The 16,636-nt window shown below is 44.5% G+C and overlaps 1 long non-coding RNA gene across 1 annotated transcript in view; it reads left to right on the top strand.

The window, feature by feature from the left end:
- The window catches only part of LOC137523068 (uncharacterized), a 4,816-nt gene extending 2,398 nt beyond the window's left edge, over nucleotides 1-2,418 (top strand). Inside the window, exon 2 of the long non-coding RNA XR_011022504.1 lies at nucleotides 1,961-2,418. This is a non-coding gene — a long non-coding RNA (uncharacterized lncRNA). The remainder of the gene's footprint in view (nucleotides 1-1,960) is intronic.
- The last annotated feature ends 14,218 nt before the right edge of the window (nucleotides 2,419-16,636 follow it).

A 16,636-nucleotide genomic window follows, 5' to 3' on the forward strand; every position in this document is an offset into this window, starting at 1 on the left:
AGATCACTCCTGCAAATGCTGCTCCTCTGCTTCCTCTCCTCACTGGGGTCCTCACAGGCAAGAAGTACCCATGGACACTCCACCGGCATTGCACTCCCGGAGGCTGGGGGGGGGTGTTACAAACTTACATCCGGACCATAAGACGCAGTGACTTTTTCCCCCCTCTTTTGTGGGAGAAAAAGTGCGTCTTATGGTCCGAAAAATACGGTATATAATATATATATATAGGTATATTATTTGTCTGTAATGAGCTCACATTCCTGCCCCAATAAGCGGCTTTACTAGAGATAGTCAGAATTGCCTAATTCCAATTGAATCCTAATCCACAAATATGTTTACACAATAGGTTACATTTTTGCATCAAATTTTTGCATGTTTGCTTCACATTTTTACAATCTTGTCCCTCGAGCATGCTTAGCAGATATTTTTTGCTATTAATGTGAAAATTAGAGCAATAAATGTCTACTGGGTATATCCAAAGGGCATAATTGGACAGCGGGGAGATCTTGAGATCATGTTAAGTAGTTTTCCGTGTGTAATAATATCATGTTATCTGCCAATTAAAGGGACCCCGAGGAGTAACAAATAACAAAATCTTAACTGGGGCTTTCTCCAGCCCACCGTAGGTCGGAAGGTCCCCCGGTGTCCTCCTGGCTCCTCTCCCAGTCCCTCCGCAGAAATCACGTCCGGCGACACCGGGGCAGAGTGTCGGGCTGACACTTCCAGAACGATGACGCTCGTCGTCATCACCCCGGCTGCTACGCGTCATCATGGCGGCCAGCCTGACAGTACTGCACATGCGCGGTTTAGAGTTAGAAAACCGCGCATGCGCAGTACTGTCACGCCGGCCGCCTGATGACACGCAGCGGCCGGGTTGATGACGGGTGATGACGGTGGGCTGGAGAAAGCCCCAGGTAAGACCCAAAAGCAAATAATTTCCACCAGCGGGCCTATGTCAGGGAAATTTCACATTAACCCCAGAATAGTCACTAGTGATGGATGGACATAGCGAACAAAGTGTTTGTGGTGAACCCGATTGACTTTAACGGCAGGTGAACATCAAAAATCTTTAGGGCATATTTGCAGCCACATTTTTTTTTTAAAGTATCAAAACTGTCCATAAACTCAGGCAGTAGCATGGCAGAGGGGGATCAATGGCAAAATGTTTCCCCCAAAATATGTATTTTATGCAGATGCTTTTTTTAATGTGTAAATGTGAAAAATTGCTGATTGCGCAGTGTGGTCCTAACACTGCACTACTAAAGTCAACAATGACGTGAAATGCTTTGTGTGACAATGTTAGGTGACACCATTTTTTTTTACGTACAGTGCACTCAGCCACTTTATTTTACCACAGAGACAGGCTGACAGACTGACAGGCTTTAACAGTGAAGCCAGAGGTGGGACAAGGTCAGGGCAGTTTCTAGGCTAAATTTCACTCTGAGGCTGGAGACTCTCTCGCCGCGGCCCGGCCCTGAGTGAAGCAGCCGCACACAACACTATATCCCATGGGTGGTGTGCAATAAGCTAGCTACACGTCACACAGCAAACAGAAACAAACAAACACAAAATTACAGCAGGGTCAGTAGCGGTCATACTGCCAATCATTATCCTCCCCACCTGGCAATAACCTGCCGCCTGCAACTCAACATCTGCCGCATATTCACCAATTGGGAGTATTTATTTTTGGAAGTCATTTGTCCCTCCTCCGAAGAGCCTACTTGGCTTCTCCTTGGATCTAACACTCCTCTTTGCTTTCTTTATGCAACACCACTTGGCCCCACCTCTTTCCCAGTGGGAAGAAATGCGAGAGAGGTTTAGCAGCAGGCACTTGCTCACCCACAATCCCATGCATTGCATCCTAAAAACCCCTGCTCCACATCCCATAGTTTTGCTCCTCTGTTCCACTATTTATATGGTTAATATTTTCTACCCTTTTGGTTTTACTCTTTTTGAACAGAACTCATATCAGTGCCGACTGTCTTTCAAGGCTGTGCCACCGATAACTTCTGTGCTATTGGCAAGTCTTTATACACCGATCATTCAACAGACTTTTCCTGCACTGAAGGAACCAGAGATGCCAAAGCCACAAGTGGAGAATCTGAGAAGGAAAAAGAGACAAGTGGAACCACAGAGAAGCCAACCACAGAGAAGGAAAAAGCTACAAGTGTAACCACTGAGAAGCAAACCACAGAGAAGGACAAAGACACAAATGAAACCAATAAGAAGCCAACCACAGATAAGGAAAAAGACACAGGTGCCAAACCAGAGCCGCAGAAAAGCAAAAGTGGAAGCACAACTCTCTATAATGGCTTTTATCTTCAAGCAGCCATCTGTTTCCTAATACTGAAGTCTTTGCTTTAAAAAATGTCAATCAATAAAAATTATTTATCCTAAAAAGGGATGGGAAAAGTAGAAGTCACCAAGACTACTGTGTTCTCTAGAGGACAGACGTATTTCCCTCGAACGTTCCAATAAATTAAACCACTTGTACACATAGGAATTGTCTACAGAGCTGGCCATACCCAGTAGTGATTTTTTAGATAAGTCCAGAGTCGATTTTACTCACAACTAAGAATGTTTTTTCTGTACACGCTCCTGTCCGAGATGGTGGAGTGTTAACCACTTAAGAACGTCTGTGATATATAAACAAACTGCGCCTACCCCTTATAAATAACACAGCTTCAAGGGCAAAACATTAGTGACATGAGATAAACGGCTCAAATATATAATTATGTGAATAAATTAAACCAAGCTCAAGAGTATTCACTATCAAAAAAGTCCAGCAATTGGAAAACATAAGGTGATGTATAACAGCACTCCTCTTCTTCAAACTCTTTGTATCTATAAAAGACAAACACACTGCACATAGTGCATTACTGCCAATCAATGTGCATCCAGATCCTGTGAAAAAACACCCCGGGTGACAAGTGGTGCCTCCGTGCTGAACCCAGTGAATAATCCCAAACTGCTCACCAGATGGTTGCCACCTCGCATACCAGGTGGATCTAGCGTTTTTGTATATTGACCAGGCAAACAGCTCTCCAGTAAAACTCAGAAGCTTTAATCCATATTAGGCTTGTAAAACATAATCATAAAAAATCTCTCATAGCGTAACATGTAAAATCAATAAATTTCAGCCTGCGCCTATTTAGCGCACTTATACAAATTGGTATTCAGGTGTATCGGGCTCAAGAGCCCAGTGGTGTCACTCCTCTATGGGTAGAATCGGCGTCCCGTAGTTCCCCCTCGGCGTGTACGCTCACGATATCCGTAATGTCAATGCGGCCGGCTAGCACTTCCGCATCCAGTGATGTCAGACGCACCTGGCTCCGCCCTACGCGTTTCCTCCGTGCGGACTCATCAGGTACTTAAGAACGTCTGCCACGCTTATCTAGGTGCCTGCATGTTTACATAACACTTGGTTCTGTTTTCTATTTTTAGAAAACGGAGTTAGTATAGCACCATCTTGTGGCCAAAAAGTAAAACTACATCCAAATACATCGGTATACACTTTCCCATTTTCATTATTTTATAACTCCTTCCACCCCTACCCCAAAATAAAATATTATCGCCATACATTGTACTAGGGACACAATTTAAACGTTGTAATTACCGGGACAAATGGGCAAATAAAATGTGTCTGTTTTATCTACAATAGCACATTTTATTTTTAACCACTTCCGGATTCTGCAGACACTTATCTACGTCCGTGTAGTAGATAAGCGTCTGCAGTACGTTTATTTACCATCGCCGCACTTCCCCCGTCCGCAATCGCCGCTATCCTGTCCCTCTGTGATCGGGATATCCGATCACTGAGGCTGCAATGACTCACAGCCTCCTGCCGTGTTGATTTAAAAAAATCTCGGCTGAAACAAAATGTAAACACTTCGTTCTGTGTTAGATTTACTTAACACAGAAATTCATAGCGCCATGTTGTGGCCAAAAGGTAAAAATTCATCCAAAAACAGTCTAATATACTAACCCATAGGATAATTAAATAGTTTTTTTTATATTTTTAACCCCTTCCTCCCCACCCCATAGTTACCAAAATAAAACACACACAAAAATAAATAAAAAAAACACACCATTAACCTCCTTGCCGGTTATCCCGAACTCAGTTCGGGGTAACCTGCGCAGGAGGATTTCTCAGGCCCCGCTGCGCCGATTTGCATAATTTTTTTTGTTACAAGCAGCTAGCACTTTGATAGCTGCTTGTAACATCCGATTGCCGCCGCTCGCAGCCAATCCGCCGCTATCCACAACGTTGCGCCGCCCCTCCCCCCCTCCAGACCCCTTGCGCAGCCTGGCCAATCAGGGCCAGGCAGCGCGGAGGGGTGGCCCAGGATTCCCTATGACGTCCGATGTCATCCCGCCCCGTCGCCATGGCGACCGGGGAAGCCCAGCAGGAAATCCCGTTCTGAATGGGATTTCCTGCTTACTCCGATCACCGGAAGCAATCGTAGTGGCTGCGGTGCTGCCGCTGCTCAGCGGCTATCATGTAGCGAGACCTGGGCTCGCTACATGATTTAAAATAAAAAATTAAAAAAAAAGTGCTGCGCTGCTTCCTTGCCGGGGGAATTAGACCGGCAAGGAGGTTAAAAAAAAAATATATATATATATATAAATAGTTACCTTAAGGAATTTGTTAATATGTATGTCATTACTGTGGATTTTGAAATTAAAGTCTTGGAATGAGTATTATAATATAAAAAACACTAAATGGAAAAATAGACACCTTTATTTCCAAATAAAATATTATTGCCATACATTGTACTAGGGACACAATTTAAACGTTGTAATAACCGGGAGAAATTAGCAAATACTGTTTCATCATCAATAGCACATTTTATGTTTAAACTACAATGGCTGAAAGCTGAGAATGGTAATTTTTTTTTCATTTTTTTCTACTTCTTCCTTGCAAAATACATATAAATAAAATAATGGTTAGCAAAAAGTACTGCCCAGAGAAAGCCTAGTTTGTCCTGCAAGAAATAATATATAGATCATGTCAGTGTGATAAGTAGCAATAAAGTTATTGGCAAATTAAATTGCTCTGATCCTGAAGGCGAAAAAAACTGTGATCCTGAAGTGGTTAAACTACAATGGCTGAAAGCTGAGAAATGGTGAATTTTTCATTTTTTTATTCTTCTTCCCTGTAAAATGCATATAGAATAATATAATTTTTAGCATAAAGTACTGCCCAAAGAAAGCCTAGTTTGTCCCACTTAAAATAATATATAGATCATTTCAGTGAGATAAGTAGTGATACAGTTATTACCGAATGAATGGGAAGAGCTTTTAAAGGGGAAAAAGCCTGTGGTGCAGAAGTGGTTAATTTACCTGTGTGACATCAAATCCACGCTGTGCTCCATAATCCCGATACTTCTTGGTCAATGTTGAAAGTTTAGTGGGTGAAGCAGGAAGTAACAAGCAGCGTGGAAGATCCATGCTGTGCTCCATCTTCCCGATACTTCTTATTCAGTAGTGAAAGTTGAGTGGGTGAAGCAGGAAGTGACAAGCAGCGTGGAAGATCCATTCTGTGCTCCATCCTCCCGATACTTCTTTGTCAATGTTGAAAGTTCAGGGGGTGAAGCAGGAAGTGTCACGCAGCGTGGAAGATCCATGCTGTGCTCCATCCTCCCGATACTTCTTCCTCAATGGTGAAAGTTCAGGGTGTAAACAGGAAGTAACAGGCAGCGTGGAAGATCCATGCTGTGCTCCATCTTCCCGATACTTCTTCCTCAATGGTAAAAGTTCAGTGGGTGAAGCAGGAAGTGACAAGCAGCGTGGAAGATCCATTCTGTGCTCCATCCTCCCGATACTTCTTCCTCAATGGTGAAAGTTCAGGGTGTAAACAGGAAGTAACAGGCAGCGTGGAAGATCCATGCTGTGCTCCATCTTCCCAATACTTCTTCTTCAATGGTGAAAGTTCAGTGGGTGAAGCAGGAAGTGACAAGCAGCGTGGAAGATCCATTCTGTGCTCCATCCTCCCGATACTTCTTGGTCAATGTTGAAAGTTTAATGGGTGAAGCAGGAAGTAACAAGCAGCGTGGAAGATCCATGCTGTGCTCCATCCTCCCGATACTTCTTCCTCAATGGTGAAAGTTCAGTGGGTTAAGCAGGAAGTGTCATGCAGTGTGAAGCACAGCATGGAGATCACACATATAAATTATCCCTCCCTGCCATGGCCCCCAGCTTGGACACAAACAGGAACAGTTTTGCTTCTTGCGCAAGTCGCTCATCCCTACTCACAACCAGACTGACCATTTCAACGGAAACATCAAAACTAAAATGGCTCTGAGTCAGTGTGAAAACAAGTTCTAAAGGCCACGAGGCACAATAGACACTTTTTAAACTGCTTTTGCCGGTGGATAGCTGTACAGCCACAATACTGCTCTATTAGGATCCAGGGTAAATATAACTATTAATTGCAGTGAATACATTTAAATTTACATTGGATCCCACCAGAGCAGGGACAAGGTCCTCCAGCACCCAAGGCTGAGACACCAAAGTGCGCCCCTCCATCCCTCCCACTCCAGCTGTCACACACTGATTGCTATTAGACTAAGAGGGCCACGGGGCCCACAACCTCCCCAACACCTTAATATCTAGTTATCTGGCTTGCAGTCACTGCTATGTATCCACTTTTCTTATTTCTTTCTGCTTCATACACAATTAGGAATGACAGCTGAATGAATTGTGCGCCCCCTCCTACACTGCGCCCTGAGGCTGGAGCCTCTCCAGCCTATGCCTCGGCCCGGCCCTGGATCCCACCCACCCAAGCCCCTTTACCCCTCACTCATTTCAAATATAAATCTATTGGAACCACAAAGAAAATTCCTTTAATGTCCTTAATTAACCATAATGCTTAAAAACAAGAAGAGAATGGAGAGCCCAATATGGTGCAGTATTGTCAGGTAAAATGAAGAGTTCAATACAATTTTATGTATATATATATATACTCACAAACACGGGTTACCAATAGGCAACCACTTTAAATGCAGGTGGGGAGCATTAGGACCTGACCCCACTCAGGTTAAGAAGTCGCTCTCTGTAGATAGTAGATGGGGATGCACCCCTCCACTTAGGGTGGACTAGAAGATCAGCAAAAGCTCGGTATACAGAGGCACCAGAGTAGAGTAAAACGTTTTAAAAACCGCTTAAAAGGAGAGGGGGATGTTAAGGTGGACTCACCTCCCTCTTACAAAAAAAGAAAACTCACTTGAGTCTCAATAAAATAGAATTGTCAAGTAATTTATTCAACTCCACAAATGCAACGCGTTTCGCGGGCGTGACCCCGCTTCCTCAGGCAAAAATGGGAGCACAACTCAGTGGGTCAAGCAATAAGTTTGAGCGCCTCTGTCTCTTAATTAACCATAAATAGCTACCTACAACATCCTCTAAGATCTTTATTGAAGATCTCCAACACATCACCACACACGTCGCTCCCTACCACCAGTACTTGCTATAGTAAAGTATGGCAAGCCCCTGCAAAGCATCTTCTTTTTTAAAAAACTCGTTTGATTGAACAACAGAATACTGAAATATGACAAATATTTCAAGGGAATATTACATCCAGGAGCGATAAACAGCAAACATACAATCATCATATAAGCTTCAGAATGTACATAACTTCCAGAGCACATGTAGTACACTTATTGCATCAATAGTATCCATGGACTATAGAACAAAACACAACTTAAAGGGATACTGTCGGGGGGTTGGGGGAAAATGAGTTGAACTTACCCGGGGCTTCTAATGGTCCCCCGCAGATATCCTGTGCCCGCGCAGCCACTCACCGATGCTCCTGCCCCGCCTCCGGTTCACTTCTGGAATTTCAGACTTTAAAGTCTGAAAACCACTGCGCCTGCGTTTCCGTGTCCTCTCTACCGCTGATGTCACCAGGAGTGTACTGCGCAGACACAGACCATACTAGGCCTGCCCGGAGATCAATGAATGGGGACACAGCTCCCATTCATTGATCTAAGTCCCTGTTAGAAAGACCGACAGCTTCTATGATAAGCCGAAATCTTTCTGAGTGTTACGTCCCCTCTGCACTTACTGTTAGTGTACTTGTTACGCTTGCAGGACCAAAAAAAAACATTTAAAATTAACTGTTTACCTCCCACACTCCAAAAAATACCTAAAACATAAATAGTTACCTAAGGGTCTGAACTTTTTTAATATGCATGTAAAAAGGGTGTATTATTATTATTATTTTTAAATTATAAGCTTGTAAATAGTGATGGACGCAAAACTAAAAAAAAATGCACCTTTATTTCCAAATAAAATATTGGCGCCATACATTGTGCTAGGGAGGGACATAATTTAAATGGTGTAATAACTGGGACAAATGGGCAAATAAAATATGTGGGTTTTAGTTATGGTATCACTTATTATTTTAAAGTTATACTGGCTGAAAACTGAAAAATAATGATTTTTTTTTTCATTTTTTTTAATCTTCTTATTAAAATGCATTTAGATAAAAATAATTCTTAGCAAAATGTACCACTCTAAGAAAGCCTAATTGGTGGCAGAAAAAACAAGATATAGATCAATTAATTGTGATAAATAGTGATAAAGTTATTGGCGAATGAATGGGAGGTAAAAATTGCTCAGATACATAAGGTGAAAAACGACTGAAGGCTGAAGTGGTTAAAGGAAACCCGAGGTGAGTGGGATATGGAGGCTGCCATATTTATTTCCTAGTAAATAATGCTAGTTGCCTGGTAGACACCCCGCCCCCCATTAAAAACGCAGTTGCACCGGCCATGTTGCAATCTGTCTTCAACTGCTGTAGCGAGAGGAAGAAAGAGACATCGCTGTACACAGGGAACCTCTTTTGTTGTTCGTCGCTGACCTACTGTTAGAGCACCCCAAAAAGCCCTCTTGAGGGCTACTACATCATTCTGCTGTTTTGTTTAGTTTTGTGTGTGTGTTACATGCCACAGCGCACACTGACAATCAGAGCTGTGCACAGTACTACTGCTTACTGCTATTGCAAACAAGCACAGTACCACTCCTCTGCATTATTTTTCACTATATTGTGATACTGCTATTGCATATCTGTGTGTGACACTCCACAGCACAGTACCACTCCAGTGTTTTTTCTTCACACTGTATTTTGATAGTACTATTGCATTTCTCCATGTGACACTCCACAGCCCGCTGACACCCAGAGCTGTGCACAATTTTTTTTTTCAAGAGTGGCAGTTCAAACATACTGCCTCTCACTCAGGGCCAAATTTGAACTCTTTACTGCCCAAGGCCACTGGCACCAGCCGCCCCCCTTCAGTATAGGTAGCGAGATGACCCCTCCCCCCTTCCCTCCAGTATCTCCAGTATAGCTAGACAGATGACCCCTCCCCCCTACCCTCCAGTATAGGTAGCCAGATGACCCCATCCCCCCCCCTTTCCCTCCAGTATAGGTAGCCAGATCACTCCATTAATCCCTCCTTTTCCCACCTCCCTTTCAGTATAGGTAGCCAGCTCGCCTTCCCACTACAGCAGCCATCAGTGTCACTCATTTCTCCGCTCGTCTCCAGTGCAGAAGCTTCCTCTTCCTTTCCGTCTCCAATGCTGCCCAAGTCCACAGCCGCTGGCCACAATGCAAATGTGCACAGAGAGCAAGATGGCTGCTGCACAGGCGGCTGGCAGCAGAGTACCGCTGTCAGGCGCTCACCTGATCTCCCTGCATTGCAGCACTTGCAAGCTTGCAAATGCTGCACCAGTTTAGCATGCTGCTTTGGTGCCCTTGCTCCTGTGGTGACCTAGACCATGGCCTAGGTGGCCTTGGCTTAAATCCAACCCTGCTCTCACTTCTCATTCTGGTAAAAGTGGCCGTTCAAACATACCACCACTTACTTCTCATTCTTGCAAGAGTGGCAGTTCAAATATAGGCACTAGATCTCCTACAAGGGCGCCAAGATGGAGTATCAGTTAACTTGCTCCTAGCCTGTCACCTGCTGACTACCACTGGCATGCCTCCACCAGTGATGTCACGGCCATCAAATTTCTCATTTGCAAATGGCGAACTCGAACTTCTGGAAAAGTTCAAGTTTGCGTGAACCGGGCAAACCTCTATAGACTTCAATGGGCAGGCGAATTTAGGAACCTACAAAAACTTTTTCTGGGCACAATAGTGATGGAAAACTTGTTTCAAGGGGTCTAACACCTGGACTGTGACATGAGGGGGATCCATGCCAAAAGTCCCAGCAAAAATTACGAAGTTGACGCAGAGTTGGGTTTTCATCTCTGAAAGGGCAGAAATCACAGTACATTCCCACATTTGAGGAATAAAGGGCTGCTATTAAATGTCCAGGGTGTTAATGCAAGGGTTATGCCCGCTTCATGCTGCCACAATTTACCGAGATTGAGAGCTAACAGGTCTGTAAGGCCCGTAGGTGTGTGTATGTGGTGCTGCATGCGCGCTAAACTGAACTGACCAACGGGGCATATATCAGAGGCCCCGATGGGAATTTAATAATGAAGCTATATGATGAAAATAGACTGACATGCTCAGTGTACAGCCTGAATTTATTTAAGCCTATTTGCTAACTTCTCCATGCCAAGACCCTCAGATGTGCGGGTGCTGCGTGTGTGCTCAACTGAAGCAGACACCAGACAGGCTCAGTCTACAACCTACTTTCTTAAAGCATATGTGTCAAACGTATTTTTAAAAAAGTATTTTGAATTTTTTTTATGAAAGTGGAGGCTTGCTAGTTGCCATTGGTGTTTAGTGAGTGGCAGGCTGGCAGCGGGCCTGCCTGCCATTCGTGGTGGGGGTGGTGTGGGGGGCACAGACAGTGCAGTATCAGACAGACACTGAGAATATGCAACAGGTGAAGTCAAACACAATATAATGATGACAATAGATGCCCTGGAGCAGTAGTAGTAAAACTGTGCTTGTGTGATATGTAGGCACACAGTTCAATATCACTATAAGTGGGCACAGGTGTGGGTCAGTGCCAGTGGGCTCCGTCTGCTGACTATCAGACAGACAGTGAGGATATGCAACAGTTCAAACACAATATAGTGATAATAACAGAGGCCCTGGAGCACTATTGTGCTTGCGCCTATTGTGACAGACAATTATAGTGGGCACTGGGCACCATGATGGGAGCCTGTGGGCTGTGGAGTGTCGCACACACAAAAAATAAAACAGCAGAAGGATGAAGAAGCCCTTAGAAGGGCTGTTTGGGGTGGTTACCCAGCAATCAGCCAGCGAGGATCAAAATAAACAGGCCTAGCTAACGCTTTTCCTATCTCCAGCAAGCTCTGTCCCTTCCTCTCACTATTCCAGCCAAAGACAGACTGGAACGTGGCGGGCGGGAGTGTGTTTTTATAGGGGGCGGGGGGTCTATGAGGGATGCTCGTAGCGAGCACAAATACCTGATCTTTGCCAAATAGTGCTCGCCGGTGAAGCGTTTGGGCCATCTATAGCCTCCACTGCATTCTCTGCATTGGAGTTGGTGAAACCCCCACGAATGGAAGGCAGGCAGGCCTGCTGCCAGCCTGCCACCTGCTGACCACCACTGGTAAGCTTCCACTGCATGGCTCTGAATTAGAGTAGGTGACACCACCACGAATAGCAGGCAGGCGGGCCTGCTGCCAGCCTGCCACCTGCTGACCACCACTGGCAAGCTTCCACTGCATGGCTCTGAATTAGAGTTGGTGACACCACCACGAATAGCAGGCAGGCGGGCCTGCTGCCAGCCTGCCACCTGCTGACCACCACTGGCAAGCTTCCACTGCGTGGCTCTGCAATGGAGTTGGTGACACCACCACGAATGGAAGACAGGCCTGCTGCCGGCCTGCCACCTGCTGACCTAACATTTTTTTCTAAATAACATTGACACTTTTTTTTCACATTTACACACTACTGCTATTTTTTGCCACAAGAAAAAAAAAACTGCAAGGGTGGCCGTTCAAACATACCATCACCTCTTACTTATCATTCTTGTAAGAGTGGCAGTTCAAATATAGGCACTAGGTCTCCTACAAGGACACCAGGATGGAGTATCAGCTAGCCTGCTGCCATATTTTTTCAACATAACATTGTCATTTTTTCTAAATAACATTGACATTTTGTAATGATCCGCTCAGCTGCCTACGCAGGCAGGCAGTTTTTTGACCACTGTTCAGGTCTGCATTCTGCAGGTCTCTGGAAAAGAGACCTTTGGTCAGTTTTGCAGCTTGCTGCTGCTGAGGAATTTGCATACGTTTGTCATGCAAATTGCCTAGCCACATCCTTTGTAGGCTGGCTCTATATATACTATGTGAGTCCACAGTACGTCACTGGTCATAACGGTTTGTCCTGTAAAACAATCCTGGAGTGTCAGCCGTGCTTATTGTTTGAAGATTAGCTTAGAGTAATTCCTGGGACTGCACTAGGCATCCTTGCTAGAGCAGTCAGGATTGTATTATTTGTATTGCCTGTTCTGTCTGTCTGTGGGGTACTAACCAGAGCAGCGGTTGTTACTGGTAGGCCCTTCTGTTCATCTGTCGGTCGTGCTTGGATCGCACTAGCCTCTAGCGGTAGCGGCTGTGGATCCTTCTGCTCTCCAACTCTCTTGCTGTACTTGGATCTCACCTGCTCTGGCGGAAAGAGCAGTGGATCCAGCTCGCTCTATTTCTATACTTGGATCACACTCGCTCTGGCGGAAAGAGCAGTGGATCGGAACTCTCACTTATTCCGGTTTTCGTGTATCTGTCTTGTCTGATACGAACGCTTGCTGGAGGCTCGGTGAGGTAACCGTTAAGCAAGCGCTTGCGTTCTTTGTTTTGTGTTTGTCTGTCAGTGGTTAGTTAGGCGTGCTTGTCTCTGTTGTGCTTAACACGCGGAGACCGCGCGGTAAACACGTTTGCTGTTTGCGAATGAGTGCGGTGTTCGCGTTTAGTTAGCGTTTGTTATTTTCCTTATCTTCTCATTGTATGATTTTGCTGTGCCTTTGCTACTCTTGTCCCCTGTCTTGCTTATACCTTGTGTCACCTCTGGCAATCGCCTCTCTCGCGATTGCGTTCCTACTTCGTTTCTGCTGTTGTGTGTGCACCGTTGCAGGTTGGCGACTAGATTGGGGCACATACATACATTCTATCCCTGTGCTCATTCTCTTTCGCAATCGCTTCTCTTGCGATTGCTTTCTCACTTGGTTTTCTCTGTTGTGTGTCCGCCGTCGCAGGTTGACGGCTAGATTGGTGGACATACATACATTCCTCATCTGTGCTTATTCGGTCTGGTGTCACTGTTAGCAATCGCCATCTCTTGCGATTGCCTTCTCACTTTATCTTCCTGGTTGTGTGTTCATCGTCGCAGGGTGGCGACTAGATTGGTGGACACACATACGCTCTGTCGCTTTGCTCTCTCTCTTTCAGGGCTATCTTGCCCTGCGTTTCTTCCCTTCATACAATTCCTGTCTGGCGTGTGTGGCAGGGCAGAGGAGCTGTTCCTCTGCACTCCACAGCTCCACCTGCCGACAGGAATTTCCCTCTACAGGTGCATTGCACCTTTTGCTGGGTTCCCTCAAATTCTACGCTTGTGGAGGATTTCCGCAGTGTCAGCGCACGTCCTGTGCGCTGATCACTGAGAGAATTCCACAATCGTTACACATTTTTTCTCACATTTAATTTGGATGTGTAAACCTGCACATACATGTGCAGAGCCAAGTCACCACCTCTCTTGTCATTGACACTCACCAGGGATGCAAAAAACATTTTCTTTTTCTTTTAAAAAAACTTTAAATTTTTGAGTAAAATGTGTCGGACATGACATTGCCCTCTGCTACAGGATTTGCAAAACATTTTTTCTTTTTCGGGTCAAATTACAAAACCTATACATATATGTGCAGAGCTAAGTCATTGCATCTCTTGTCAGTGTCACTGCACAGTGTCACATTCCAGACCGGTTAGTGCTCAATCTCACGTGGCTGCATGGTCACATAACTGGTTAGCATGGTGGAGGTCACAAAGTTGCATTCAGTTGAGCGTACATGAAGCACCCGCACATCTAAGTTCCTCAATGTCTAAGTTCCATTGTCTAAGTTAGCCAATAAATGGTATCATCCTGATTTAAAACTTCTTGCAGTTAGCCAATAAATGGTATTATCTAATAAATGGAATAATCCTGATTTAAAACTTCTTGTATTGCTACACACTTTCCTTCCAACGGACACAGCATGTATGATCTTCGTGTCACAGCCCCGAAGGGTGACTTCAAAACGTCAAATGATCGATTAACAGCAGAAACAAAATTTATAAATGTGTTCAAAGCGGTGGACAAAGGCTTAAGTAAGGACAAAAACTTTTTATATTGGTATGAGACTGATGATATTTAATGCTAAAACTCTTTCTCAGCCTATATTGCTAAACTTGTGAACTCAGAATTTACGATGCCTCTGTGACAGTCCAACTCCCAGATCTGTGAGCATGGTGTAAACAAGATTTCTTATCTTAGCTAACAACCTTCCACCCCATTTACAGTGGTGTGAAAAACTATTTGCCCCCTTCCTGATTTCTTATTCTTTTGCATGTTTGTCACACTTAAATGTTTCTGCTCATCAAAAACCGTTAACTATTAGTTAAAGATAACATAATTGAACACAAAATGCAATTTTAAATGATGGTTTTTATTATTTAGTGAGAAAAAAAACCTCAAAACCTACATGGCCCTGTGTGAAAAAGAAATTGCCCCCTGAACCTAATAACTGGTTGGGCCACCCTTAGCAGCAATAACTGAAATCAAGTGTTTGCGATAACTTGCAACGAGTCTTTTACAGCGCTCTGGAGGAATTTTGGCCCACTCATCTTTGCAGAATTGTTGTAATTCAGCTTTATTTGAGTGTTTTCTAGCATGAACCGCCTTTTTAAGGTCATGCCACAACATCTCAATAGGATTCAGGTCAGGACTTTGACTAGGCCACTCCAAAGTCTTCATTTTGTTTTTCTTCAGCCATTCAGAGGTGGATTTGCTGGTGTGTTTTGGGTCATTGCCCTGCTGCAGCACCCAAGATCGCTTCAGCTTGAGTTGACGAACAGATGGCCGGACATTCTCCTTCAGGATTTTTTGCCAGACAGTAGAATTCATGGTTCCATCTATCACAGCAAGCCTTCCAGGTCCTGAAGCAGCAAAACAACCCCAGACCATCACACTACCACCACCATATTTTACTGTTGGTATGATGTTTTTCTGCTGAAATGCTGTGTTACTTCTACGCCAGATGTAATGGGACACGCACCTTCCAAAAAGTTCAACTTTTGTCTCGTCGGTCCACAAGGTATTTTCCCAAAGTCTTGGCAATCATTGAGATGGTTTTTTTAGCAAAATTGAGACAAGCCTTAATGTTCTTTTTTCTTAAAAGTGGTTTGCGCCTTGGATATCTGCCATGCAGGCCGTTTTTGCCCAGTCTCTTTCTTATGGTGGAGTCGTGAACACTGACCTTAACTGAGGCAAGTGAGGCCTGCAGTTCTTTAGATGTTGTCCTGCGGTCTTTTGTGGCCTCTCGGATGAGTTTTCTCTGCGCTCTTGGGGTAATTTTGGTCGGCCACTCCTGGAAAGGTTCATCACTGTTCCATGTGTTTGCCATTTGTAGGTAATGGCTCTCACTGTGGTTCGCTGGAGTCCCAAAGCTTTAGAAATGGCTTTATAACCTTTACCAAACTGATAGATTTCAATTACAGTACTTTTGTTCTCATTTGTTCCTGAATTTCTTTGGCTCTTGGCATGATGTCTAGCTTTTGAGGTGCTTTTGGTCTACTTCTCTGTGTCAGATAGCTTCTATTTAAGTGATTTCTTGATTGAAACAGGTGTGGCAGTAATCAGGCCTGGGGGTGACTACAGAAATTGAACTCAGGTGTAATAAAACACCTTTAAGTTATTTTTTAACAATGGGGGGCAATCACTTTTTCACACAGGGCCATGTAGATTTGGAGTTTTTTTTTTCTCACTAAATAATAAAAACCATCATTTAAAACTGCATTTTGTGTTCAATTATGTTATCTTAACTAATAGTTAACGGTTTTTGATGAGCAGAAACATTTAAGTGTGACAAACATGTAAAAGAATAAGAAATCAGGAAGGGGGCAAATAGTTTTTCACACCACTGTAGATGTCCTGTTTCACTTAAAGGACTTACGAGGCCAAATTAGGGAAAAAAAAGTTAATTACCTGCATAACCTTTTACGGCACGGAGGACGCTGTCCGCGCCCTCCGTGCCGATCCGCCGGGTCCCCCCGCTCGTCAGCCCCCGGGGATGGCTCCCGACCCCACGTCCGGGTCGGGCTCCCCTGCCCCTCCTAAAATGGCCGCTCACTCTGGCCGCGGCTGCGCAGTCCGCATAGCCGCGAGTGCGGCTGCGCAGCTCTAGGGCCAACCTCCCCGATCTTTTTAGTTAGCCAATAAGTGGTATCATCCTGATTTTAAACTTCTTGCTAAGTTCCATTGATGAATGTAGTCGTGTAACTAGTTAGCATGGTGGAGTTTGCAAATAGGCTAAAAAAATAAATAAAAAATCTAGGATGTAGACTGAGCCTGTCTGTTTGGAAAAAACTTCTAACAACGCTGGTCCATTTAGTTGAGCACACATGCAGCACCACACACCTGTTAGCGCTCAATCTCGGTAAACGCAGCGTTTGGTCT

This window comes from Hyperolius riggenbachi, chromosome 6, assembly GCF_040937935.1.
Source record: "Hyperolius riggenbachi isolate aHypRig1 chromosome 6, aHypRig1.pri, whole genome shotgun sequence".
In the NCBI taxonomy this organism is placed as follows: domain Eukaryota; kingdom Metazoa; phylum Chordata; class Amphibia; order Anura; family Hyperoliidae; genus Hyperolius; species Hyperolius riggenbachi.